This window comes from Lactuca saligna, chromosome 3 (genome assembly GCF_052625555.1).
Source record: "Lactuca saligna cultivar CGN05327 chromosome 3, ASM5262555v1, whole genome shotgun sequence".
Classification (NCBI taxonomy): Eukaryota; Viridiplantae; Streptophyta; class Magnoliopsida; order Asterales; family Asteraceae; genus Lactuca; species Lactuca saligna.
In genome coordinates, this window is record NC_136419.1 from 75534022 (window position 1) to 75548659 (window position 14638).

The 14638-nt window shown below is 32.8% G+C and overlaps 4 long non-coding RNA genes across 4 annotated transcripts; all 4 read left to right on the plus strand.

Annotated features, from left to right (window-relative positions):
* The first annotated feature begins 548 nt into the window (after nt 1-548).
* LOC145036898 (uncharacterized) lies at nt 549-1208 on the plus strand. The gene is made up of 3 exons (XR_013678581.1): nt 549-856; nt 947-1036; nt 1122-1208. It is a non-coding gene; the product is annotated as an uncharacterized LOC145036898 (long non-coding RNA).
* A 434-nt stretch (nt 1209-1642) lies between these two features.
* LOC145036897 (uncharacterized) lies at nt 1643-1967 on the plus strand. The gene is made up of 3 exons (XR_013678580.1): nt 1643-1656; nt 1748-1846; nt 1938-1967. It is a non-coding gene; the product is annotated as an uncharacterized LOC145036897 (long non-coding RNA).
* A 7695-nt stretch (nt 1968-9662) lies between these two features.
* Nucleotides 9663-10210, plus strand: LOC145036896 (uncharacterized). The gene is made up of 3 exons (XR_013678579.1): nt 9663-9709; nt 9846-9887; nt 10043-10210. It is a non-coding gene; the product is annotated as an uncharacterized LOC145036896 (long non-coding RNA).
* Nucleotides 10211-10239: 29 nt separating this feature from the next.
* Nucleotides 10240-13385, plus strand: LOC145036899 (uncharacterized). Its single transcript, XR_013678582.1, has 8 exons — nt 10240-10331; nt 11524-11621; nt 11710-11740; nt 12044-12104; nt 12207-12322; nt 12394-12528; nt 12802-12879; nt 13243-13385. It is a non-coding gene; the product is annotated as an uncharacterized LOC145036899 (long non-coding RNA).
* The last annotated feature ends 1253 nt before the right edge of the window (nt 13386-14638 follow it).

A 14638-nucleotide genomic window follows, 5' to 3' on the forward strand; every position in this document is an offset into this window, starting at 1 on the left:
ATATATTACATTTTTAAATCATTATCCCATTATATATACTATTAATCCTTAAAAGGATGGTGAACAGGAAAGTTTCGGACTTTAGAGATTGGCCACATGACTTCTTGGATTCACCATCAGGAAAGTTTCGGACTTTAGAGATTGGCCACATGACTTCTTGGGTTCAAAATTTAAGCACCTGCCATAATAATTTTTAAATTTTACACTTATCTTCCACCGCCTTGCCTCACCTTTACGTTTCCACCGCCATGGCTCACCAATCAGATGCAAGAAACCCCTTCTCCGACCTTCTTCAACGTTCCTTTTAATTTATTTATCCGTCTTTGTTTTCTTCATTTCGACCTCCCGCTTCCCAGTCATACATCGACCGACTTGCTTCACCCGCTCAGCCATGCTTGGTTTCAAGTGAAGCTTATTAGCAGCTCCTGTATCTCTATTATCCTCTCCCTAATTCGTGAACCCTAATTGAAGTGGTCTATGTGTTTAAGCATTTCATGCCCTAAATCTTCCCATCGCCATCAGTGGGACATGAGGGGATGAATATTCTCCATCTTCAGAAAAAATCATCCTCAGATTCGTGAAAAAAGGCAGCGTAGGAGTAGTCTTCGTTTGCAGTTTTCTTAATTGTTCTTTCTTTCTTCTTTACTTCCCTTTTCCTGTTCTCCTCCTTCCAAACCAGCTTCCAGTTCCTTTCCTTTCACCGCTCTTGGACCCGCCCATGGCTTTCTCCACCACTCCGTTTTACGAACCCTTTTTGTAGATTACTTTCTGTTGGAGACGATGGTCTGGCGAGTTGACTCCTGCTTCGATCGTCTCGTGTTTCTCATTAGTTTTGTGTATAAAACCACAATTTCAGGTTATTTTTTTTATCCTCTTTCATTCTTTCTATGTTCTATAGCTGGTGCTTCGACGCCCTGAATCCTTCTTCTCTCTCTCTTATCTCCAGAAAATCAAATCAATGACTTTACCTGCCGCAAGAACAAAGGGGAAGTAGAAAAAACCGACTCCACCACACCGGTTGATTTCGAGTGCTGAGGTGAATGGCCCCGTAATACCCACATCTGCTCAAAAATCGAAATTATCATCTTTATATTTAACTTAAAACTTTTTACTTATTTAAGGGAGGACATCATAACAGAAAGCCTGAGCCCCATATAATTATCCCTTCAGCTGCTTTTGCTGGATCCATTATCAGTTTCATATTATGTCCAGGTAAAAAATTCAGAAGCTTTTAAACTCATTCTCTATCATCTTTCTTTCTATATTCTTTTGACACAATGTCTCCAATGTAGGATGCAAAATCAAGGTACTAATTCTCTGGTTCCAACCTCACGCAAATACAGTGGTCCACTTAATTGTGCGATTCAAACTATAAAAACCGAAGGGGTAAGAATGCTTGAGGAGGGCGTTTTCATCTTTTTTACAAATGAGAGATTTTGGGAATACTGAAGTAATAATGTGTGATTGTTGTTTTTCAGGTCAGTGGGCTTTTTAGAGGAGGTGTGACGACTTTGATGCGAGAAGTTATTGGAAATGTTATGTTTTTTTAGTACTTATGAGTATTTGAGGCATTCTATGCATTTAAGACTTAAAGATTCTTTGATTGATCACACAAATTTGATGGATGTAGGAATTGGGATCATTAGTGGTATCGTGGTATGTAACATCATCAAAATGCAATCATTAAAAAACATAAATTAAAAGATAAAAGGGCAAAAAAGTCATTTACACTCCATTTGTTACACAGGACAGGAAATTGTTGATCGCTATGATGCTGAGTGCGCACCAACGAGCTCAAGAAGTGATACAGTCCGCTGCAGACAAAACCTGTAATAGAACCCTCTCTGTAAGACACAATAATTATGCAAATGAGCTTTAGAATCTGTGACTTGTGAGTCATAATTTGATTTGAATCCTCCTTTTTGTGTATGATTTAGGTACCAAAGCATATGAAGCGACCTATATATTGTTGGATTAGTGTCTAAGTCCATAACTGTTTTGGTATGTACTTGACCCGATTATGAGCATGGTCCTTTTGGGTTGCCGTCACCATAGCAATATGTAGGATGATTTAAGGAGAGAAAGGTTTAAATATGATTTATTAATATATTATGAGAATAATATATTAAAGGAGAAATCATATTGTTTAATTAATATTGGTCAAGAATTAATTAAGAATTAATTTTGTGGTTAAAAGAGATTAATTAAACTTAGGGGACTGAAGTTGTAATTATAAGATAATTATAATTGGGCTATGGATCACCTAATAATATATAGGTTGAACGAATTCTATGGGAAGCCCATTAGAAATCGTCCAAGGGATATGTTTAAGGAGTCCATGGGCTGCTTAGGGTCTAAGCAGTCAGATTAGGGTTTCCTAGTTGTAAACCCTAATAGCCTACATGTATAAAAGGGACCCTTAAGCCCCAAAAACGTGAACAACACTTCCATTAGGGTTTCCAACCGTTTTTGGTGCCTCATTTTCTTCTCCTCTTCATCCAAGTTGCATATGGTGTTTGTGACTCCATTAGAGGTACTACACTTGTGGTACTTGCTTTCAAGAGCTAAGGAAATTCAAGGAACTAGTTGCTATTGCTATATAACAACAAAAGGTATGTATTCTAGCTTTATATATGAATTTCGAAAATTATAGTAGCATTCCAGGTTTCTTTTTGTGTTCATAAAGTTGTATAACTAATAGTGAAAACAGATCCAATACTAGGGTTGCATGCACACATAGGATTGTTTGTATAAGATCCATCAGTGGTATCAGAGCCATTGGTTTTTGTTTTCAATTAGCTTTTATTCAAATTTGTGAACTTGACATATTAGGGTTTATGGCTAATAAACCCTAAAGGCTAGGTAATTTTCGCAATTAGGGTTGCAAAACCCTAGATGGCGTTTTTTTTTTTTTTTTTCTAGGGTTTCCCAAATCCTTTCCTTAGCCTCCAAGATTTTGAAATCTAGGGTTATCCAACCCTTGGATTTCGAAATTACCTCCTTCCCCAAGGTTAGATCCTAAATTTTAGGGATTTGGATAATCCCATATCTTGTAATTATCTTTTAATTGTTAAATATGGTAATTAAAGATCTTGAATTATCCCATCCCTTATTTTCGAGATTTAGAGAGGGATTCAAGGGATTAGGATATCTTAGATGTATAATTGGTATTTATCCTCATGATCTAGATAATCCCTTGTGATTTAATAATTTAAATTAATTGTTTAATTTATGGTAATTATTAAATCAAGAGTTTTAATATTTAAAATTTTAATTTAAATGTCTTAAATTCGAAAATTTTAAGTGAGATTAAAACCTAATTGTTTTGAAGAGTTTCAAAACTTGCCCTCAAGTTTTGGAATTTAAATTGTTGATTAAAAGTTAAATTTTGAAAGTCTAAATTCCAAAACCCTGATTTTGAAAAGTTCAAATTAAACCCTTATGGTTTTATTAAATTAATTAAGTGTATAATTAAAAGAGATTTAATAAATCCATAATGATTTTGGTTAATTAAAAGTATAATTTAAACCACCTAGTATTTTAAAAGTGTAAAATACACCCTTACACTATATATAACATTAAAAGTTTAATATTATATATGTATAACTAAAAATTCAGTCTTACCGTTAGTAGGCCTCATTCACGAAGCTAGTCTATAAGGGGTGTTTAAGGAAATTGCCTATAAAATGGCGATTGAATGGGTATCCACTCTTACCCACCGCACTTTTGACTAGTGGAGGGTCGTTAGCTGAATGGGTAGGATAGGACAGAAACCTTCCATTATAAGTATAATGAAGTACAAAGTAACTAAATGCTTTTTCAAATTCCCAAATCATAGTTACTTTAGGCAAAATGTGAAATTGTATGCTAACCCATGGAATTACACTTCGTACCCTTGTCAAACGTTAGTGGAGCGTGTGTGGTTAACCGGCACACTAATTTGGGGATGACATTGGTGGCAAAGGGTGGCTCGATGCTTATCATAGATCAATGGAGCGTGTGTGGCTAACCGGCACATTGATTAGGTGATAGTAGCATTGGGTGCACCACGTGATTCGTATGGTTATTTACACCTTGTTTGTGATCCTCGGCATCCCAGTCACGAATAGTAGGGCATAATTGAGATTAAACATGCCATTGAAGAGTTCAATGAGTCTCAAAAGATCTAGGAGTTTCAATTCATTTAAAACTTAAACTTCTTTTTCGTTTTTCATGGTGGAAATTGGTAAATCGTCATTTACCTACCTTCAAATATTCTGCAACTAGATTACGACATCCCTCTTCTAGGTTGTAGAGTATTGTGTTGGATCCTAGCTTGATGTTTCATTTGGGTGTTGCATCAAGAATTCTAATCAACTTAACTTGAATTTTCTCCCGTTTTGTAGATGTCTGAATCTTACAATGGTCTTCCCAAATCCTTTGGAACAAGCTTTCCAAATGAAGATGACGTTCCAAGATACGATCAAGGAAATGAGAGTCATGCTTCACTTCCTCCACCTCCTCCAATTATTCTCCCTGACCCACAAGTTCAAAGGCTTGAAAAGTTCAAGCTCACTCAAGCCCTTTTGGCAAGTAAACACGAAGATGGGAAACCTATGTGTGCGCACGTCTTAGAGATGAAGTCATACATTGATAGGTTAAACATGTTGGGTGTCGAGATTTCAAGTGAGTTGGCTGTTGATTGGGTTCTTCAGTCACTTCCTGAATCATATAGTGAGTTCGTTAGAGAGTACTATATGATGGACCACGACGTGACCCTAATTGATCTCACCTATTTGCTTATAGCTGCTGAATCAGCAATGATTTGGCGTGCTGGTCAAGCAAATTTGTCTAGTGAATCAAACTCCCAAACTTCAATGGACACTGGCAACATTGGAAGTCCAGAAAGAACTAAGTCTGTGATTGTCCAATGTGTTGTGCCAAAGGAGTCTATTTGCTTTTATTGCCAAGAGAAGGGGCATTGGAGACGAAGCTGCCCTAATTACCTGAGAGATCTAAGAGATGGGAGAGTCAAGACGTATGGCTCTGCTTCAGGTAAAATCCATTAACTAACTCTTTTAAGTTCCTATTCTAGATTCTTAATACATGATGTGATAATATTACATTTTGATGTTTTTGTAGGATCGAAGAAAAGAGAGGAAGCTTGAGAAAAGAAGTGAGCTGAATCTGATCATGAAGAAATGGATTTCGATCGCATTACTTGAAGAATGGATTCTTGAGCTACAACTTGGAGTTAGAATAGATTGTTAACATAGTTTTTCAATTGAATTGCATTGTAAGGACAAGTTTTTTCCGCAATAAAATAAATTTTGATTTTGACTTATTTATTTATCCTTACAATGAAATATATGAAAAATTGATGTTCATGTACTTCTATTATTAGCAAAATGGATTTGATTCTTAATTATGGAAATGTCAAAAGTGTACCAAATAGGGAGACCTTCTCATCGCCCAAGTTTCAATTGGACAGAAACTTGGAATCATGCAATGTGTATTGTATGATGAAAGGAAAACTTTCACATTTGGGAAACTTAGACTAATTCTTTGGCAAAGTGTCAATTGAAGGACAAGGAGATCAAGTACACAAGGTTGTGTGTTGATCAAGTCCACCACAAGAGTGACAAAGATATTCGTCATGATTTACTAAAGCATAGTAAATATGGTTATACTTATAAGATTAAGTATAATTCTAAGTTGATTGAAAAAGTTTCAATGAATAGTAGAACGAATAAAGAAGAATCAAGTAGGCAGAAAGATAAAAGTTTCTCTATTCTAAGAAGAAGGGAGAGTACCTTTTTTTTATGATGAAGTCTTAATGATTAAGAACCATATCTCAATTGATCCTCTAAGTGAGTCTTAGTGCATTTGCATGTCTAAGAAGAGGTATCAAGTATTGTAGAAATGGATATATCAATAAGTCAATCATACTTCGTTCCAATATCAAGTCTTAGAGTCAAGATTGTGACATTGAGTGAAAAGTCTTAAGTAGGTTTATAACACTCATCAAATGTGGAATTTGGAAAAGTTTTCTTATTCTTGCACATTTGAAATTGGTAAGTTGTGCTGTCTTGGATAAGACAAAGACCAACTAGGACCAATTGTGTGAAGTGTTTTGTCTTGATAAATGCTTCACTAACTCTTGAATATTTGTTTGTCAAGAAATGTTTCTTGACAAGAGAATCTTATATGTCAAGAAGTCAGTGGGAGTTTTAATGTTTTGAAAAAGTTTCAAGAACAAATCAAATAAACCTTATCGATCATCACTAGCGCACGAGTTGAGGTTTACAACCTATCGTGTTGACATTATTTTGATTCTGTGCCAATCCAATCGAGTTAATTATGCATGTGAGTTCTATGAATTCTCATTTGAATGCATAAAAAGCAAGGACCTTGATCAATGAAAGTACATTGATAAGAAAGGGTGAGCTTCTTAACTACTTGGAAGACGTGGTGGGTAGCTGTGCTACCATAAGGCAAGAAATCAAGATTAAGAAAGGTCAGTCCATATGAGTTTGAATTTGTCATAAACTTTGGTTTTAACAAATTCACATGGATAGGAACAAATACACCATTTAAATCTAAGTGTCATACGATTTCCTCCTTCATGAAAATGATTGTGAGGAAATGCTTTCACTGAGAAAGATTTTAAGAAGATAGTGATTGTAAAATTGCATTCTCGAATTCGATCATGGTTACGGTATCCCTTTCCATAATTTGAATTGTGAGGTTTGGCAATTAGTCTTAATTGTTAAGACACACATATGAACTATCTAAGGCAAAGGTGTATAAGTTCAAGAAGCCTTGATAAAAGCTTATCAAAGCACTAAGTATTAGAAACATGGACTTAAGAAATTCAATAGTTATTGTCTTTCTGAAAGTTAAGATGTTTATGAATACATGTCGAAACTAGTGGGAGCATAAGTGTTATGTTTTATAGTAATCATCATGATAGTGGGAGCATAAAAGTTATGATTGTATGATTATTATGGAAAGTATTGCAAGTTAGCAATATTAATTATAGAAAAACAAAGATTCAATTTGCAAAGTTGCATGGGTTGAAAAGTTGTTTTGCTATCATTAAGGGAGAGAATATTATACTCCGTTTCAAAATCTAAAGCTTAGATTAAGAAATTTTAATATTTTCAGTCAAAGGATACATTGTGTGTTCTTAAAATGATTATGATTACGGCATCCCTCTTCATAGTTCGAATTATGAGAACATGACACATAAAATATTATGGCAAAAGATTGGTAAAGTATCATATCTTTATGTAAGACATTATGCATCGTGTCCCATACGCTTTGGGTATAGGATCAATTGCAAATGCTATAGTATTTTACCATTCTAAAATTTTCCAAATGTCTAGCACATTTAGAGGGAAAAAGGGACTAGAATTGGTTTTGACTAAAATAATTAAACAACTATCAAAGGACAATCCAAAGCTCGACGAGAATTGGTCGCTTGTGAGTAGTTGGAAGTATAGTATTGGAAAATATGGAAATGTTTCCATATTGGATGGACCATATCGACATCATTACAAATAGAAAAGATTCTATTAAGAATGGGTTGTCATGAGGAAAATATGGAAGCGTGTTCATATTAGGAAGTAAATATTGAAAATCTTTTCCTAGATTAGAAACTTTTATGCAAGAAGGATGTTCAAAGGAATGTACTTTGAATGTGAGACTTCACATCTATGGAATTGTCTTGTAACAATTTCTAAGAAAGTACTTTGTAATTTCATTAGCTACGTCTTGGTGACTTTTGTGCTATGATTTTGCAAAGGGATCGTTGCATAAAATGTTAGAATCTAGCATATTCTAGTAGTGGCAAGAATCTTGTGTTCTTACACTAATAATTAGGATTAAGGAATTGTGAAATGAGCATCATTGGAAAAGTTTTCAGGTGATCTATTTCACAAAGCATGGACCATAGGAAACAAAGTGTGCATGTTTAGAGCATGGGACAATTGTTGGTATAATTCAAGTAATGAGTTGATTATCCGAAACATTAAATGATAAATAATGAGTAATCAATATGGTGGATAAATAGAAGGGTTTTATTTACTCTCACAAGTTTGGGGCCATATAGGATTAAGTATTGTTGTTATGTTTCACTTTGCATGTTTTGACTTCCATAATAACTAGGTTATTTAAACATCCACAGTCGGTTATACGTTGGGAGTAGGTATGAAGAAAGACTGTCATGAATGTGTCTGTAGATTGTCTGAAGTGTTTAGACATGGCACAAGTTTGCTGCGGAGTTCATGAGTGCTTTGATAAGATTAGAGTATTGGATTAAACCCACGCTTACTTGGATCACTTCATGGTTTTATCACGAGTGATTAGTGAGACGATAATATTGTATATTCTTGAAACCGAGACATGTGAGTTGTTATTTGTTAGTCAGTTGCACATTGATAATAAGTAAACGCACCAGTAACTTGGTGTTATAAAACTTATTGTTGTGTGTGATTCGATGAGTAAATGCAAGCGAGCATTTGAGTCAAAGTTTATCCATTCCTTTTACCCAAAGTGGGATAAAAGCGATATATGTGGGCCTCTCGAAGATTTAGTGATGACACCTAAGCGCTTGGCCAAGCCGGGACTAAGTTGATGTGTTCAATTGTAGTCTGTTATCAGTCGTCATGAATCGGAAGTCGGGAAACAGTATAGAGAGAATGATTGAAATTCGTGTCTTTTGTCTATACGATATCTTGAGAATGGAGGAATATATAATCCCTTATCTAGAGGACACGCTATCTGATAAGATCAGAGTTGACAACGGCTTTTGAAAGCTACGATTGCTGATCAGGTTTTGAAGTCATACGGAAAATAGTTATTAGACTTATCCAAGTGGGAGACTGTTGGATTAGTGTCTAAGTCCATAACTGTTTTGGTATGTACTTGACCCGATTATGAGCATGGTCCTTTTGGGTTGCCTTCACCATAGCAATATGTAGGATGATTTAAGGAGAGAAAGGTTTAAATATGATTTATTAATATATTATGAGAATAATATATTAAAGGAGAAATCATATTGTTTAATTAATATTGGTCAAGAATTAATTAAGAATTAATTTTGTGGTTAAAAGAGATTAATTAAACTTAGGGGACTGAAGTTGTAATTATAAGATAATTATAATTGGGCTATGGATCACCTAATAATATATAGGTTGAACGAATTCTATGGGAAGCCCATTAGAAATCGTCCAAGGGATATGTTTAAGGAGTCCATGGGCTGCTTAGGGCCTAAGCAGTCAGATTAGGGTTTCCTAGTTGTAAACCCTAATAGCCTACATGTATAAAAGGGACCCTTAAGCCCCAAAAACGTGAACAACACTTCCATTAGGGTTTCCAGCCGTTTTTGGTGCCTCCTTTTCTTCTCCTCTTCATCCAAGTTGCATATGGTGTTTGTGACTCCATTAGAGGTACTACACTTGTGGTACTTGCTTTCAAGAGCTAAGGAAATTCAAGGAACTAGTTGTTATTGCTATATAACAACAAAAGGTATGTATTCTAGCTTTATATATGAATTTCGAAAATTATAGTAGCATGCCAGGTTTCTTTTTGTGTTCATAAAGTTGTATAACTAATAGTGAAAACATAGATCCAATACTAGGGTTGCATGCACACATAGGATTGTTTGTATAAGACCCATCATATATGTCTATTATCAGCTTGACAACTTTTATCAGAATCACCGAAGGTACATTATTACTTACTGTCTATACTTTAGTTACATACATAAAATAAAACAAAACCTACACTCCTCATTTCATTGGCTCTCCTTTTTTTTAGTCGATTTTTGTTTCTAGACCTGATTTTCTTGGATCCGCGCACAGATCTGTTGATGTGTTCTTGAACCAGACAAACTCGGTGTTCAGGTAACTTAACATGGCATTATGGCATCCTAATGAAAAAAAATACTATCATTGACTTTTCCTTTTAATTAAGAAACATATCTGAGATTTCCTTTTGTCACTTCTGTTGCTTACACAAATGACTTAATTTTCCATTTTTTTTAATTTGGTTTTTACAGTGAGGTGTTAATGTTATGATGGTGGATTGATAGGCCAATGCAGCATCAGGGATGGCTGTGCATGATGACTGCAACCTAAAGTTTATGGACTTGAAGGCAAAAAGGACCTTCTGTTTCATCATTTATAAGATCGAGGAGAAACAAAAGCAGGTGATGGTTGAAAAGCTTGGAGAATGTATGGTGATTTTGCAGCATGTCTCCCTGCTGATGAATGTCGATATGCTGTCTTTGATTTTGATTTCATGACATCAGAAAATGTCCCAAAAAGCAGGATCTTCTTCATCGCATGGTACCAATTACGCCCTTCAATTGTTTCTTTATCATTGTTTGAAACTTAACATAGGGTCAATTGCAGAAAAACCGTTATAATTGCATAATTTTTGTGAGTTAACCACTTATACTTTTTCTTTTCCCAATCAAACCAAAAAAAATTCAAACATTTTTCCAGTTTAACTATTTTGACCAAATCAGTATGAATTATTTGGAAAACATCAATGAAACCTATTATTAAAATGCTTATATTTTGGAAAATGTCCAAAGCTTTTATTGTTTGCTCGGAAAAAATATATATTATTAGTAGCTAAAAGGCAAAATTGCACAAAATATAATCTCTCTGTGTGTGTGGTTTTTTTTTTTTTGTAATTTTCTATTTAATAAATTATAATGGTACCAATAACGTTTTGGTGGTGTCTTTATTTTTGTTTGAAATTAAACATAGAGTAAGTTACAAAAAAGAACATTATTATATCTCTGTAGTTTACTTTGGCCACATATGCTTATTTTTTTCTAGTCAAACCATAAAATTGTTGGATATTTTTACAATATAACCATTTTGACGAGATTTAACTGGTCACTATGTTTGATTAGGAAAATTACGGTCAAATCTATTATACTAGGTCAGAATGGTTAAATTGGAAAATGTTGGAAACTTCCATGGTTTGATTTGAAAAAATAAAATATTGTTGATTTGTAAGAAAAAACAATGCGAGTCAAATCTAATATAATATGTTAAAATGGTTAAAATTGGAAAATGTTAAAAACTTTTATGGTTTGATTTGAAAAAATAAAATATTGTTGATTTGTAAGAAAAAACAACGCGAGTCAGATGTAATATAATATGTTAAAATGGTTAAAATTGGAAAATGTTAGAAACTTTTATGGTTTGATTTGAAAAAGTAAAATAATAGTTGTTATTGCCCCATCATTTTTTTATTATAATGGTAATAATAACTCTCCAATCAGTTATTTATTATTTTCTGAAGTTTAATATAAGGGCAAGTTACAAAATAATCTATTATATTTTGGCGCAATTTTGCAGTTTACAGACTAATAGATTATCTTTTTCCAAGATCAAATGGGTATTTATCAGAGTTGGCAGCTGCAACCTTTGTTTGTAGAGTCAGTTATTAAAATAATTATTAATTTTGTATAAATTAACTTAATGAACATTACTAATTGTGTTTTTTTTTAATTTATATTAGGGAGGTGTCCAGACAGTTGATTTGCTAGATGGGAGTATATCTGGAGTGCTACTGAAGGAGCTCTTTCAAAGAGATGGAGTAGGGATTATGGTGGCTAGGTATGTTATATGTGTCTATAAACCTAATATATCTACACATATAAAACATAAGATTTAAGGTTGATATATTTAATTTTGTATTTTTTAGTGATCTTTATGAAGGTACCAGAATGGGAAAGGTAGATGATCTTCCTGGAAATTTTGTTCGTATTATGTTGCTTTTTTATAAAATGATTGACAAAGTAGAGAATCCTTTCTCTGCTCTATCCCTCGGCCTATTCCGTTTTTTTATCTGTTTGAAGGCCAATATGATTTTATTTAATATATTTTTATGACTAGGTATTTGGAAAAAGGCGAGGGTCACTCCTAAGCTAAACCATTTTTCCTATTAAAGATATTGAAATGGAAAACAGATAAGTTGCAAAGAACCGACTATTGAATTTTTGATGGTGTTGATTTACCCATTTTGAAATTATTTGCAGCTGTTGTACCTGAATGTGATTTCAAAAGAATAACCCCACAAGAAAATAGGTGTGCCATAAGGTCTCTTTCTATAAAACCCTTTCTCTCTCTTTTCTGTTTTATTTGTGTTAGATTTGTGACAGGTTTCAGATTCTACTCTGATTACTGATATGGATGTTCCAGACTTCCAAGTTGAAGGCTTATGCAACATATATTAAAGGGAACTAAAAGAATCCTTCAAAATATAAGCAAGATGGATTCATGATGAAATTGAACAATAGGCGCGGTTCTAATATATGGTGAGCTATGAATCTAGTGACCTGTTTGTATGCTATCTGATTTTTTTGTTTCCTTTTGAATAAAAATACAGGCCACGAGGAAGAAGTAAATCAAATTGTATGTGCTTTTTTATGTGCTCTGTTATTTGACACAAGAAATTTTAGTGAGGCATTCACTAGATTTTAATGTTTCAAATGGACGATGCAGCATAAGTAGAAGAACAATGGTTAGTTCTAATTTCTATGTCCGGACTACTTCAACTTGCAATGTTTTTTCTGTATTTTAACTTTATTTTTTTAAGAAAAAAGACATTTCGGAAAACTGGTTTTTACATCTATATAATTCAGTTAACAAACTGATAAAATGGTGAAAATGCTATCAACCGAAACAACATTTTTAATATTTTTACCCGACAAACTTTAAGTTTTCCAGTTGATACAACAAGGTAATTTAGGATCTGATTATCTTTCTGATTTAGGGTCATTGTATTTCATTTCAGCTTACCAATGAAGATGGTTGCAGTTCCGTTTTGACAACTGAGGCATCTATAGAAAATCATGAAACCGGTTCTACACAGGTATCAATTTAAATAAATTTCAGAAAAATAACAATCTACTTTTTGTTCTTTTTATCAATGAGTAATGTAGGTTGCTATAATGGATGAAAGTTAAATTACTTTGTTAAAATTTGAAAGTATGTTGATTTTGGACAACGGTTAACTACAACAAACTCCAAAAACTTCTTAAACAAGAAAAGGAAATATGCACAGTTTCATTTGGATTTTGGTGAATCTGATTTTTTGTTGTGTGTTTAGTATGCTCTGTTGTATGTGATTCATGAAAGGGATTTGTTGAAATTAACTTGACTTCTTAGATTATAATAAACATTATTTTTATTGCCACCCCTAATTCCTAATTCATATGTACGTTTTCATATGTAGGATTTCCCTCCAAAGATTTCCCTTTTAACATTATTGGTCATCCTGCTTTGGCTGATAATGGAAGAAGTTCTTTGAGACGTTTACTCATTGCTTATACTAGACATGTTCTACTACAAGATAGTAGACATAGCGCCAACGGCGCAAATGATTTCCATCTAGTTAATTATTGGTTATCGATAAAATAGCTTAAAAAGAGACCTTTTACTCTTTTAGGTTGAGCTTATTCATCACATCTCAACATCTTAACGTTCCAAAATCCCCAACATAACTTAGATATGGGACGATCAATTTTGATTTTATATAACTTTTTATAACAATTGTTTTTTGTTTTTTTTTTTTTGCATATAGGACCCATCAATTTAAAAAAAAAAAATCACTTAAATGTTGATAGCTTGTAACCACTCAAGCTATTGTTATTATGAATAAAAAAATCTCACAAAAAAAGGCCTAGCATTTTCAAAAAAATAAAAAATCATTGAGCTAAAAAGCTTAATAAAAATTAATGTATGAATGGATTAAATTTACATTGGAAAAAGAAGAGTATGTGTAAACTGTATATGATGAACGTGCAGAATTGTAACCCGACGACCCGCGGAAGAGGGATGAGGCAAGAGTCATGGGATAGTGTTGTCCCTTGGGATTCCTTTGACCCCACTTCCTCTTTAATTATACAAACTTGTATTCATTATCAATAAAACAAATATAATATTTTATTTTCATTTATCTTGAAATAACAAAGTTTTTCTAATGAAATTTGCTTTCAAATGTACTTTTCTTATTAACAGATATTGGTAAGATTTAGTGTGATTCACAAGTTCTTTTTTATATTCACAATTTTTAACTTATGAATGTTTATTGAATTATATATCAAATTAAATATTATCATTCTTTTACATGGATGAAAGATCTCATACGTAAATTTTACCTAATAGATGAAAAATCGGTTCTTCTTCGTTGATAAGAATGTTGAGTGTATGACTTCTCTCACATTTATGGATGTAGGGTTATTGATTACCTTGGGCCAATTATGATTATTGGGCAATAACATTTTGAGACATAATATATATATATATATATATATATATATATATATATATATATATATATATATATATATATATATATATATATATATATATATATATAATAATAATAATAATAATAATAATAATAATAATAATAATAATAACTTGTTTTAATATTCGGATAAAATCTAATGTGATTATTGGACAATAAAACTTCATGAAGCAATATAAAATTAAATTTGTTCATACACAAAACAAAATCGTTTAATATTCGAATTGACTCTGGTTATAAAAATGAGAATCGAATATTTGAAATAATATATATATATATATATATATATATATATATATATATATATATATATATATAT